This window comes from Tamandua tetradactyla, chromosome 4 (genome assembly GCF_023851605.1).
Source record: "Tamandua tetradactyla isolate mTamTet1 chromosome 4, mTamTet1.pri, whole genome shotgun sequence".
Classification (NCBI taxonomy): Eukaryota; Metazoa; Chordata; class Mammalia; order Pilosa; family Myrmecophagidae; genus Tamandua; species Tamandua tetradactyla.
Window position 1 is genome coordinate 85,183,337 of NC_135330.1, and position 13,292 is coordinate 85,196,628.

A 13,292-nucleotide genomic window follows, 5' to 3' on the forward strand; every position below is an offset into this window, starting at 1 on the left:
TATACTGATTGCTGGAAATACAACCTATTGAGAATATATGACATGCATTTTGGGGGAGAAATTAACTAAATCTGAAAAGAAATCATTCAATAAGCCCACTGTGAGTTAATAAGGTAACAGATTAGATCTGAAGACAGGTTGGGGACAACTCAAACACCCACTTTCAGTCACTATTAAGATTCCAGCTACAGATTCTTTTAACTACAAATTCATTTATTCTTACTTACTTAGGAAGATCAGTCTGCCTCTTTAGCTAAATCTTTCCAATGCTAGGAGAGATGTGAATCATTTAACTAGTAAAAAAGAAACATTCTCTTACTTTAAATTCTTGAAGACAATTCTATTATTACAAATTTTTCTGTACCACTTATATGTCTTAGAAATATAGGTAGTTATATAGGTTTAGAAAAGATTGATGGTGGATTGAAAAGACAGTATTAATTTGATCCCAAGTCTACTGCTGAATGATATCAAATTCTAAAATTAGCAAATTTTCATGCCCATATTACCAATTTTTACCCAGGATTTTTAGCTCATTAATAGAATAAAATTATATAAATTAAATTCCAGCTACACTTGAAAAGACAGAAAGATTAAGTTACTGGGATGCCTTATAACATCATTAAAAATTGTTTAATTAAAAGCATGCTATATTTGGATACTAAAGTGCTGAAATGAATCCATATCCTCAGGGTTATATGCCACATTATTTTCCCAAAACTTTGTAATGGATTTTGTTTTTTTATAAATGACAACAACAATGTCACTTTTATGGTAGTAGGGATAAAAATCAGAAAGAAAAAATAGAAGGTTATATCCCAATGGAACAAAAAAAGGAAAATTTTGGCTTTTTCTCTTTTAAAGAGGCAGTCTGTTCCTTTCACAAAATGTGTTCTTTCCTAATGGTTCAAAAGGAATTGGTTATGGCTTACAGCACTGGACAAATCAAGGGTATAAGCATATCTCTCAGATGTGATACCTACTGAGAATCCAGGTTAAGAATGTTTCCAAGCCTAAGCCATATCTTCCATAAGGATGTTTCATATCTTCTCTGATCTATATACCAATAATATTGTGTGGGGTCAATCCCTTCCCTTTAATAGTCTGCCAGTATGTCTATACACTCCCAATGTGAAGTGTGAAGCTATGTCTTGAGCCACCCACAATCTCACTAACATTAGACATCAATATGTGGACAGACTCAGTGAGGCAGGAATCCTTAGGACATGGCTGCATACAGAAGGATTTGATCACTACAGGAAATCAACACAGCAAGATTGGGTCATTAATATTGTCTGTTCATCAATTTCTCAGAAGCTTCGCGGATATTTTCTCCAGATTCATAAAAAGTTCCATCTTCTCTCTTTATATTGTATTCTTTTAGAAACACAATGGCATCTGAATAGTTCATTTGTTTGAAAAGCTGTTTGGGGGGCTTGATGTTTGGGTTGAACTCATATACTGTGTTTGCTGTAGGTGATTTCAAGACTCTCTACCATGTCAAAAATCAAGTCCTCCAGTCAGTTCAGAAGCTCCTCAAAGGTCAGGAAAGGGCACTCTGCTTCAACATGAGTGTTTCTGCCAGATGTCTGCATGTTCTGGTTTGTTCTATCCTGCAGGACTGGGCAATGCAGAACACAGTGCTCAGAGCTGGGATGCAAGTCTCCAGGTACAACTGAGAGGAGTGAATCAAAAATGCCTCCTCCCTGAAATAGTCAAGGTTGAAGAGAATAGCACCACCTAACACTTATGTTTGTACTGATGTTGGGGGAGTGACTTCATAGTATCTGCTGTCAAAGAACTGGTCTCTAAAGCACCTGGTAAGAGGTTCCGGGAAGATGGCAGAATGGAATGGGTGGAGTACATCCCTCCTCCAAGGAACAGCTAGAGAAGGGATGGGAAGGAGACTGAGACAGCAATTCCAGGGTGTAAATGACCTGGGAGAGTATCCTACACCACACAGGGAGACCCTGCTTGCAAAAGCTGAAGAACTGAGATGCAGAGAATCAGACCCTCTGCTGGTGCAAACAGCCTAATGTGCCCCTTTCCAAATGGAAGCCCAGAGTCCTCTGAGTACACAGATAGGGAATCAGAACTAGGAAGTAAGCCAAGCTGAGTTTCTTGAAAGTACTACCCTCACCAGTGCAGCCCCATGACCCAGAACTCACCCCACATTCCACACACATGAACACCGTCACCTGCCATCTCCTCCCTGCACTCCAAGTGTCACCTCCATGACAAACCCAAAGTGTGTACCCACTTCCCACCCCCACCCTCACCCCCGCCCCCACCATGCCCTTGATGGCCCAAGCCCAGCCCACCTCTCCTGCACAAGTGCAGTCTCCCCCCACTCCCACTGCCCCCCAGAGACACACCATCCCTTCCCTGCACCATGTAGGTGTTCAACACCACAAAAAAGCTGCAGGTGATTACCTTCATACCCAGCCTACACCTGACCTCAGAACATACAATCGCACAACCACATCCCACCCCACCCCCAGCTCCACGCATCTGTATAACAGTTAAAGGACCTTCTGGAGCGGTACCAAGTCATATTCCGAGCTTTGGGATGAACCCAGGCAGTTACAAACCCATCCCAAGGCCCCTAAGCTCTGTGTAAGTGCCCCACACCCAAGACTAGTGCACAGCAGACCCACACACCTGCACAGCCACATCCTCCCAACCACTGGGTACTCATATAATTATGCACTGACTGCTTGACCGTTGCAACCCAATGGCCTGCCCCACAAATGTGCACACTTGTTCCAACCCCCAGTACAACACCTTCTTCTTGGTACACCCTCTACCAACATGGGGGCTGCACCCGGGCTCTTTGTCATCTCTGCAGCACATGCTACACCCCACAATGTGGTGGCTGCCAGGCTCTCACTTGACCCAGTGAATGTGCTTAACTTTCTGCCAGGACTGAGGTGGAATGACTCTTCCACTACAAGGGGGTGGAAGGCCCACCCTCGGCATTTGGGGCAAACTCACCTTCTCCATGGGTTTGGGTGGGTCTGATCTCCTGGTCGGAGGCTTCTTGACTTAAGACCTCAACTTCCATGATTTTGCCTCTGAAGTTATTTTTCTCCCATTGTGTCCCTTCTCTGAACCCCACAGTCCAGACTGGCAGTGGCTCTCTTTATACAGGTCCCACAGCACTCTTGTTGGCTTTCTAGGCAGTAGCCTTGCATCATGCCCATCAGACACAAGGAGTTTCCACAAATTCTTCCTGGATAACTCCATGTTCGATCCTGGTTTTCGCTGAAAAGGCTGACTGGTTCCATCTTACCATGGAACACTATTCTCTAGGGTCTCCCTTCCTGGGAACCCATAATTTTCCAGAACATCAACTTCTGGTTTCTTTCAATGCAAGAATGCAAGTCTCAGCATGTCTCTCTCTGGTCACATTTCATGTTAAGCTGTGAGGAGAAACAAGGCAGCACATTCAACATTTCATTTGGAGATCTCTTCTACTAAATATCCAAGTTCATGGAATTTAAAATCTACCTTCCAGACAAAGCCACTAGTCCATTCTGCCCAATGATCTGCAATTTGAAGACAAGAATCACTTTGCTTTCAGTTTGCAATAACATATGACTCATTTCTATCTACAGCCTCATCAGAGGTATCTTTAGAGTCCACATTTCTACCAACAGTCTCTTCAAAGCATTCTAGGCCTTCTCTTTCAGGGTTCACACAATTCTTGCATATTCTTCCCAATATCCATTTTTAAAAAGCCATTCCAACATGTTTGGTATTGTAAACTGCAGCAGCAGTACCCCACTCTCTGGTACCTAAATCTGTTTTAGATTTCTAGCTGCAGGAATGCAATATACAACAAACGGAATGGCTTTTTCAAATGGGAATTTAGTAAGTTGCTTGTTTACAGTTCTAAGGCCCAGAAAATGTCCTAAATAAAACAAGTCTATAGAAATGTCCAATCAAAAGCATCCAGGTAAAGATACCTGGGTTCAAGAAGGCCAATGAAGTTCTGGGTTTCTCTCTCAAGTGAGAAGGCACATGGTGAACACAGTCAGAGTTTCTCTGTCCTTTTCAAAGGCACACGGTGAACACGGTTAGGATGCCTCTCTCATCTGGAAGGGCAAATGAAGAGTATGGCATCATCTGCTAGCTTCTTCTCCTGGCTTCCAGTTTCAGGAAGCTCCCTGGGAGGTATGTTACTTCTTCATCTGCAAAGGTTGCTGGCTGGTAGACTCTGCTTCTCGTGGACATGGTGTTCTGCTCTGTTCTCTATGCATTTTTCATTCTCAAAAATGCTTCCACTTTTACAGTACTCCAGAAACTTACCAAGAACCACCCAAATGGCAGGAGACATGTTGTCACCTAATCCAGCATAACAACTATTCTTCACTAAATCATATCTCCAAGAAGAAGATCCAATTCCAGTTTCAAACACACAGTATTGGATAAGGATTATTCTGCCTTTATCAAATGGGATTTAAAATTAGAATACACCTTTTCAAGGGGACATGCATCCTTTCAAATCAGTACATTCCACCACTTGGATCCTAAAAAGGACATGATTTCCCAATATACAAAATAAATTCCTTCCATAACAATATCAGGGAACCTTAAACCATTTTGCTAGCAGCAGACATGAAATACACAGTTAGAAAGGAATAAAGTCTGACCAATTTAGTTATGGCACAGTCTTTCAAAGTCAAAATTACCCTCTGGTTTTTGACCTGTAAAAACCCAAGACAAGTCATTTGCTGTCCACATACAAAGGAGGGACAGTCATGGGATACACATATGCATTCCCATAGAGTGGAAGGAACACAGGGGACACAAGACCCAAGCAGTTTCGAAAACCTGATGGGCAAAGTCCATTAGATTTCAAAGATTGAGTGTCATTTGTCCTTGGGGCTTCTGAAAGGAGCAGGCCAATCCATGCCAAAGTCCTAAGCAGAGGTCTGCCTCTCTCCAAATGCAGCCTTGGGAGGTACTGGGGAGAACACATTTTTCTTGGCACTACCCTACAGCACATTCTCAACCCCACCATGTGGTGGCAACTAGGCTCTCCCCATACCCCAGGGAATGGACTTCACTCCCTGCAAGGCCTGAGGTAGAATCACTCTTCCACTGCCACAAGGTGGAAGGCCCATCCTTAGACTCAGGGGCAAACTCACCCTCTCCATGGGCTTGGGTGGGTCCACTCTCCTGGCCTGAGATATCTTGACTTCACACCTCAGCCTTCATGCTTTTGCCTCTGAAATTATTTTTCTTCAACTGTGTCCCTTCTCTGAACTTCACAGTCCAGACTGGCAGTGGTTCTGTTTAGACAGGTCCCACAGCACTCTCATTGGCTTTCTAGGCTATAGCCTTGGATCATGTCCAGCAGACAGTAGGAGTTTCCACAAATCCTTTCTGGATTACTCCATGTTCAATCCTGGCCTTCCTTGAAAAGACAGAATGCTTCCATCTTCACAGAGAGCACTATTCTCTGTGTCTCCCTTCCTGGAAGCCCATAATTTTCCAGAACATCAACTTCTGGTTTCTTCATATCCAGGAGTTCAGGTCTCCACTTATCTCTCTCTGGTCGCATTTGACGATAAAGTCAGGAAAAACAAAGCTGCACTTTTGACATTTCAATTGGAGATGTCTTATGCTAAATATCCAAGTTCATGCCATTTAAAATTTACCCTCCGGAAAAAGCCACTAGTCCCTTCTGCCCAATTACCTGCTATTTGAAAGCAAGGATCACTTGCCTTCCAGTTTGCAATCACACATGCCTCATTTCTGTCAATGGCCTCGTCAGAGGTATCTTTAGAGTCCACCTTTCTACCAATAGTCTCTTCAATGCATTCAAGGCCTTCTCTTTCAAGATTCTCACAATTCTCCCAGATTCTTCCCCTATTCATTTCAAAAGCTGTCCAACATCTTTGATGTTTGCAAACTGCAGCAGCAGCACTCCACTATCCAGTACCAAAATCTATTCTCGGTTGCTAGCTGCAGGAATGCAATACACCAGTAATGGAATGGCTTTTAAAAGGCAAATTTAGTAAGTTGCTAGTTCACAGTTCTAAGGCTGAGAAAATGTCCCAACTAAAACAAGTCTACAGAAGTTCTAATCTAAGGCATCCAGGGAAAGACACTTTGGATCAAGAAGTCTGATCAAGTTCAGGGTTTCTCTCTCAAGTGAGAAGGCACATGGCGAACACAGTTTCTCTCTCATCTGCAAAGGCACACGGTCAGGGTGCCTCTCCATCTGGAAGGGCACACGGCGAGCACAGCATCATCTGCTAGCTTCTTCTCCTGGCTTCCTGTTTCAGGAAGCTCCCTGGGAGGCATGTTCCTTCTTCATCTCCAAAGATCGCTGGCTGGTGGACTCTGCTTCTCATAGCTATGGCATTCTGCTCTGCTCTCTGTGGATCTTTCATTTTGTGAAAATTTCCTCTTTTACAGGACTCCAGAAACTAACCAAGATCCACACAAATGGCTGGAGATATGTCATCACCTAATCCAGAATAACAATCTTTCTTCATTAAATCACATCTCCTGGGAGAGGATCTGATTCCAGTTTCAAAAATACAGTATTGGATAGGGATTTTTCTCTTATATCAAATGGGATTTAAAATTAGAACACACCATTTTGAGAGGGCATGCATAATTTCAAATTAGCACATTCCACTGCTTAGACCCTAAAAAGGACATGATTTCCCCATATACATAATACATTTCTTCCAGAACATTACCAGGGAAACTTAAACCATTTCACTAGCAGCAGACATGAAATACACAGTGAGTAAGGAACAAAGTCCTACCAAAGTTAGTGATGGCATGGGCTCAAAGGCAAAATTACCTTCTGGCCTTGGACCTATAAAAACCTAAGAAAAGTCATTTGCTGCCAACATACAAAGGAGGAACAGACATGGGATACACATATGCATTCCCATAGTGTGGAGGGAACACAGGGGACAGAGGACCCAAGGAGTTTTGAAAACCTGATGGGCAAAGTCCATTAGATTTCAAAGACTGAATGTCATTCATCCTTGTGGCTTCTGAAAGCAGCAGGCCAAGCAGGGCGAAAGGCCTATGCAGAGGCCTGCCTCTCTCCAAACGCAGCCTTGGGAGACACTGGGTAGAACACCATTTTCTTTGCATCACCCTCTCCCAGCATGGGGGCAGCACCCTGGCTCTCTGCTGTCTCTGCGGCACATGTTCAACCCCCACCATATGGCAGCAGTCAGGCTCTCCCCAAACCTCAGGGAATGGGCTTCACTCTGTAAGGCCTGAGGCAGAATGATGATTCCACTGCCATGAGGTGGAAAGCCCTTCCTCGGCCTTTGGGGCAAACTCACCCTCTCCACCAGCTTGGGTGGATCCCCTCTCCTGGCCCAAGGCTGCTTCATTTCACAACTCATCCCCCATGGTTTTGCCTCTGAAGTTGTCTTTCATCCATTAGGTCCCTTGTCTGAACCCCACAGTCCAGGCTGGCAGTGGCTCTCTTTATACAGGTGCCACAGCACTCTGATTGGCTTTCTAGGCAGCAGACTTGGACCATGCCCATCAGACATAAGGAGCATCCTTCCTGGATAACTCCATGTCCGACCCTGGCTTTCTGTGAAAAGGCTGACTGGTTCCATCCTCACATGGAGCACTATTCTCTGGGGTTTCCCTTTCTGGAAGCCCATAAATTTCCAGAACATCAGCTTCTGGTTTCTTCATTCACAAGAGTTCAGGTCTCAGCTTATCTCTTTGGTCACATTTAACGATAAGCTATGAGGAGAAACCAGGCTGCACTTTTGATATTTCATTTGGAGATCTGTTCTGCTAAATATCCAAGTTCATGGAATTTAAAATCTACCTTCTAGACAAAGTCACTAGTCCATTCTGCCCAATGATCTGCAATTTGAAAACAAGAATCACTTTGCTTTCAGTTTGCAATAACATATGACTCATTTCTGTCTACAGCCTCATCAGAGGTATATTTAGAGCCCACATTTCTACCAACAGTCTCTTCAAAGCATTGTAGGCCTTCTCTTTCAAGGTTCTCACAATTCTCCCAGATTCTTTCCCTTATCCATTTAAAAACCCATTTCAACATCTTTGGTATTTACCAACTGCCAGCAGCAGCACCCCACTCTCTGGTACCAAAATCTGTTTTACTTTGCTACCTGAAGGAATACAATACAGCAGAAATGGAAAGGTTTTTGAAAAGGCAAATTTATTAAGCTGCTAATTTTCAGTTCTCAGGTTGAGTAACTGTCCCAATTAAAACAAGTCTACAGAAATGTCCAATCTAAGGCATCCAGGGAAAGATATCTTGCTTCAAGAAGGCTGATGAATTTCAGGGTTTCTCTCTCAAGTGAGAATGCACATTTTGAATAGTCAGACTATCTCTCTTGTCTGCAAAGGCACACCTGAACGTGGTCAGGGTGCCTCTCTCATCTGGAAGGGCCCGTGGCGAACACAGCATCATCTACTAGCTGCTTCTCCTGGCTTCCTGTTGCAGGAAGCTCCCTGGGAGTCATGTTCCTTCTTCATCTCCAAAGGTCACTATCGTGTGGACTCTGCTTCTTGTGGCCATGTTGTTCTGCTTGGCTCTCTGTGGATCTTTCACTCTCCTAAATGTTTCCTGTTTTACAGGACTCCAGAACCTTACCAAGACCCACCCAGATGGCTGGAGACATGGCATCACCTAATCCATCTTAACAACCACTCTTGATTAAATCACATCTCCTGGATCTGATTATAGTTTCAAACATACATTATTGGATAGGGATTATTCTCCCTTTATGAAATGGGATTTAAATTGCAACACAGCTACTTGGAGCCAAGCTGATGTCACTGTGAGATGCCGGGCAAGCTAGATCCTGGAGTGAGCCAGGGGAAGTCAAGAGATTAAAGCCATCCCTGGAAAAGCAAAATGTGGATGCCCTGTAGGAACAGAGGCTGAAAGCAATGAAGCCCAAGAGAAGGGACCAGCAGATGCCACCCATGTGACTACCCAGCTGACAGGTGTTCCAGACCCATCAGCCTTTCTTGAGTGAAGGTAACCTCTTGTTGGTGCCTTAATTTGGACATTTCTAAAGGCTTAAAATTGCAAACTTGGAAGTTATGAAATACCCCCTTTTAAAGGCTATTCCAGTTTAGGTGCATCATATCCCAGCAGCTTACAATCTAACACACACAATAACAGGTAAACATGGGACCAAAGCAGTATTTTGCCATTAAATCCAAGGTGAGAAGGAACAAAGACATTTGGTTGATTACTGGAATATCATTTCAAGCATAAGGAGAAATTAGGAAAAGAGCCACGTGAGTTCAGTAAACCAGTGTGAGATCATTTCACAGTGGAGGAAAAAAAGTAGATGTAAACTAAAGAAATTCTAGTCATCCTAATGTAATTTTGCAATAAAAGACATGAACAGTCAATGTTATCTATATTGTCTGTACTTCTCTCCTCCCATACTTTCCTTATTTAAATTGGATATACACATAAATACTTTTGTAAGAAATAAGTAAACTAGTAAACTTAAAATGCAAATACTCAGATAACCACAGTCATTAACATATTTGAATCTGTCTAGATTCTCCTCACCTATGCTGAGTCCCCTTTCCACCCAAGATGTAACTTCATCACATATAATTAGACCCTTTTTTGGTATAGAAAACAAGAGGCTATTTACTTTTTATTATTTCTAAGCATTACTAATTTAACACATAGATTTATGAGTTCCTTTTGCCTATATATTTTGATTCTTAGATTTATTCTGGCTGCTACCCTTGGTTAATACAGTATACTATATGAAAATATGATTTATTTGTAAGTTGCCTTGCCAGAACACATAGAGATCATTTATATATTTTTTATGTTGACATGGCCTTTCTTTTTACCTGGTGAACACATGCAAGAGCATTTCCAGAATACATAAGCCTGGGAGTGGAACTGCTGGGACAAAGAAAATGAATGCATTTATTGTAAGGATAATGATCACCTCTTTCCCCAGTTACTGTGCCAATTCCCACTGCTGCCTGCCTTGTGAAGATCTTCTCATACATTACTACTTCCTGGGTAGGGTCAGACTTCTTAATCATTGACAACTTACTCGGTGTAAATTCACAAACTCTGTGTCAGATTACTGATAAAGTAATGGATATGCATGGTAGGTATTTGTGTTTTCTATTCTGAAAAATGCCAGATCATTGTTCTCTGCCCATTTTTTTTCAAAATCATCTGCTTTATAAAAAACTTTTATGATGTTCAATACATAAAAAAATATTGATTTCTAACTATGAGATAAGATCTTGTCCAATTACCATGGGAATGAAACGGTAAATAAAATTGAGAAAAATCTTACTCTTTGTGCCAGTTTCACCCACTGAGAGAAGGCACCTGTAGTTCTCCAGCATCATGTCACTGTACAGGGTCCTCTGCACAGGGCCCAGAAGCTGCCACTTTTCCTGGGGGAACACCACAGCCACCTCCGTGAGCGACACTGAAGCCTGTAACAAGACATTCCTGTTCATTCTGAAAGGCTCACAATTAGGTCACACAGAAAAATACATAAGAACTCTATTCTTAGGATGTTTACTGTAAAGGTCTTAAAGGAAATGATTATAAAGAATGCCTATCCTGAACTTAATTTATCATATCCTTTGATGGTACTCAATTTGTGAAAATTCGTACAACATAATGTGTATGTATTTTGAGTTACACACGTGTACTATCAGCAAATATATTTTAAAAGATATATTTTTAAACTATTTTTTATATCATGTAAAAAGTGAAAATACACTTCCTACAATTTTCATCCCATACCCCAGTAGACTACCCTCAGCAAACCCTAGGTCAGGGGTCAGCACATTATGGGCCAATTGCTTCTGGACTCAGTTTTTATAAAGGTTTACTGGAACACTGCAATGCACAATTATTTACTTATTGACTGTGGTTGCTTCCGGATAGGGAAAAGGAAGAGCAGTCACTGCCTAAATCCACTCAGATCTACTGCTTATTGTTATATTTACATATTGACTGTGGAGCTGAATAGTCAGAGATCTTATGACTTTCACAGCTGAAAATACTTTCTACCTAACCCTTCAGAGAAAAAAATGTGCCAACTCCTGGACTATATAGCCAATTAAAAAAAGGACTGTCTGACTATAATCAAATAACAAAGAAAGCACATTTTACAGAGAGAGAAATGTAGGCATGTTTTTGGGCTTATTTGCATTCCGGTGGGGGTAGAACTACTGTAAATAAGATATCCTAAAAAGCACTTGTGTTAAGGTTGGGTTTTAAACCAGATTACTGGAATCCTTTATAAGCAGAGTGAAAGTCAGACAGAGAATAAGTCACGAGAAGGAGCTGAAAGGCAGTGCAACCCAGAGAGGCCAGCAGAGGCTGCCACATGCATTGCCATGTGAAGTAAAGACAAGGAAGAAGGACTGTTGGTAAGAGACCCAGAATGCCAGTCTTATGGAGAAAGCATCACCTTGATTTCAGACTCCTAGCCTCAAATCCATGAGTCATAAATTCTCATTGTTTAAACCAACTCATTCCATGGTATTTGATTAACAGTCAGGAAACTAAAACAATAAGAGAATATCCTTGTACATGGGAAACGTACATGGAACTATTTTGTGTTCAACGTGTATTTGTGTAACCTGCTCTCAAATGTTCAGAAGATAGAAAGCATATACTCAACTGCAAATAGGAGTAGTCCAAAGGAAGAATGAGTAAACATGAATCAAAGTTAATTGGGATAATTCAAACTGAGGGATGGAAAGTAAAAAAGAATGAAGAACAATGAGCAAAGCCTTGGAGACCAGTGGGACATCAACATACATGTAACTGGCACTGCAGAAGGAGAAGAGAAAAAGGGAAGAATAATTTGAAGGAAAATGGCTAAAAACTTCCCAAATTGGATGGTCAATATTCATGTACACATTCAAGAATGTCAATAAACTAAAAGTATGATAATTCAAATACAAACATACTTTATCACAAACATGATAAAATACTGCTGGACACCAAAGACAATGAGTGAATCTTGAAAGCAGTAACAGAGAAGCAATCCATCAATTACAAAAATTCCTGAGTAAGACTAACATGCATGCAACTAACAAGTTTCTAAATACATGAGGTAAAAATTTAGTGAATGGAAAGAAATAGACATTTTGCCAATAAATCTAATGAAAGATGTCCAACATTTCATTCACCTCTACAGTGAAAAACTCAGCAGCATTTTCTGTGGAAATTGACAAAATTCCTAGGACAATGCAACAGACCTAAAATTGCCATAAATTCTTGAAGAGGTAGGACTTGGGGACTATACACTACCATATTTCAAGACTTACTATAAAGCAACAGTAATTACGACAGTGAAGTACTAGCCAAGATACATAACTAGGGCTTCATAGAATATAAAGTTTAGCTTAGACCTGTACTGTCAGTTGATTGACAACAGAGGCTTCAGTGCAACTTAGCAGACCAAGGATGGTCTTTCCAACTTGAGCGTTGTTACTGAAAAGATCTGTACTGTCACCAACATGAAAAACATCAGGATGTTCTGCCAGACTTCACTGTGTTTTGTTTCCATGAGGTTTGTTTTATTCTTCCCACCAATTAAAATTGGTAAACAAATATTATCTGTCTTCTGTGGCTTTCAGAAATGGGAGAAATAAACTTGAAGCTCCACTTTAGAAATCTACACCACCACAGGACCTGAATTTTCCTAGATGACAACTTTACCCCACTATTCTGCCTTTCCTCCCTAATGAATCTTGCCTAATGATTCTGATCTATTTCGAATTCTGCTTTTCCATTTTAACGTGTGGACCCATAAACATTTATAAAATCCACCATAAAAAATGTGTTAAGAAACAACTCACCTGAGATATGTTCAATTTCTGCTCCTTTTGGAAGAGTGCAGAGAACTGGAATGGATAAAAAGTACAAAAAGAGGAATTGACTCATGAGAGATCAGGTGAGCTCCTTCTCTTCCTGCCTTAAAATCTTATCACAACAGCTTTCATGACCTGAACTTGTGCATCTCCTATAGGATCACCTGTGCTGAACCCCACAATTTTTCACTGGTTGAATTAAGCTCTTTTCCTATTGATCTATGAACAATCAATGACCCTCTGACCAACTCACAAAAAATTAAGAGGATTAATAGTAATAGTTTCTTAATATTATTTACATCTCAAGGTAGAAAATCAACAGAAAATTCTGAAAAAAGAAAGATGGGATTTTTTAATGACAGAAAATTTCTTAATCCTGTTGTTCTAACTGGTTGCTGTTTTTCAAGAGGACTTTTTGA

The 13,292-nt window shown here is 41.3% G+C and overlaps 1 protein-coding gene and 1 pseudogene across 14 annotated transcripts in view; both read right to left on the bottom strand.

The window, feature by feature from the left end:
* Positions 1–13,292, bottom strand: part of LOC143681162 (uncharacterized) — an 85,957-nt gene that overhangs the window by 38,913 nt on the left and 33,752 nt on the right. For 11 of the 14 annotated variants that reach the window (XR_013174415.1, XR_013174413.1, XR_013174414.1 and 8 more), the window contains 3 exons: positions 12,862–12,906; positions 10,329–10,473; positions 2,995–3,422 (listed from right to left, as the gene is read on the bottom strand). The gene's annotated coding sequence lies outside the window, so the exon portion shown is untranslated. Of the gene's footprint in view, positions 1–2,994; positions 3,423–9,864; positions 10,474–12,861; positions 12,907–13,292 lie in introns of all 14 variants that reach the window. The other 3 variants (XR_013174411.1, XR_013174410.1, XR_013174416.1) reach the window with 3 other exon arrangements.
* LOC143679333 (asparagine--tRNA ligase, cytoplasmic pseudogene) lies at positions 621–3,003 on the bottom strand (annotated as a pseudogene).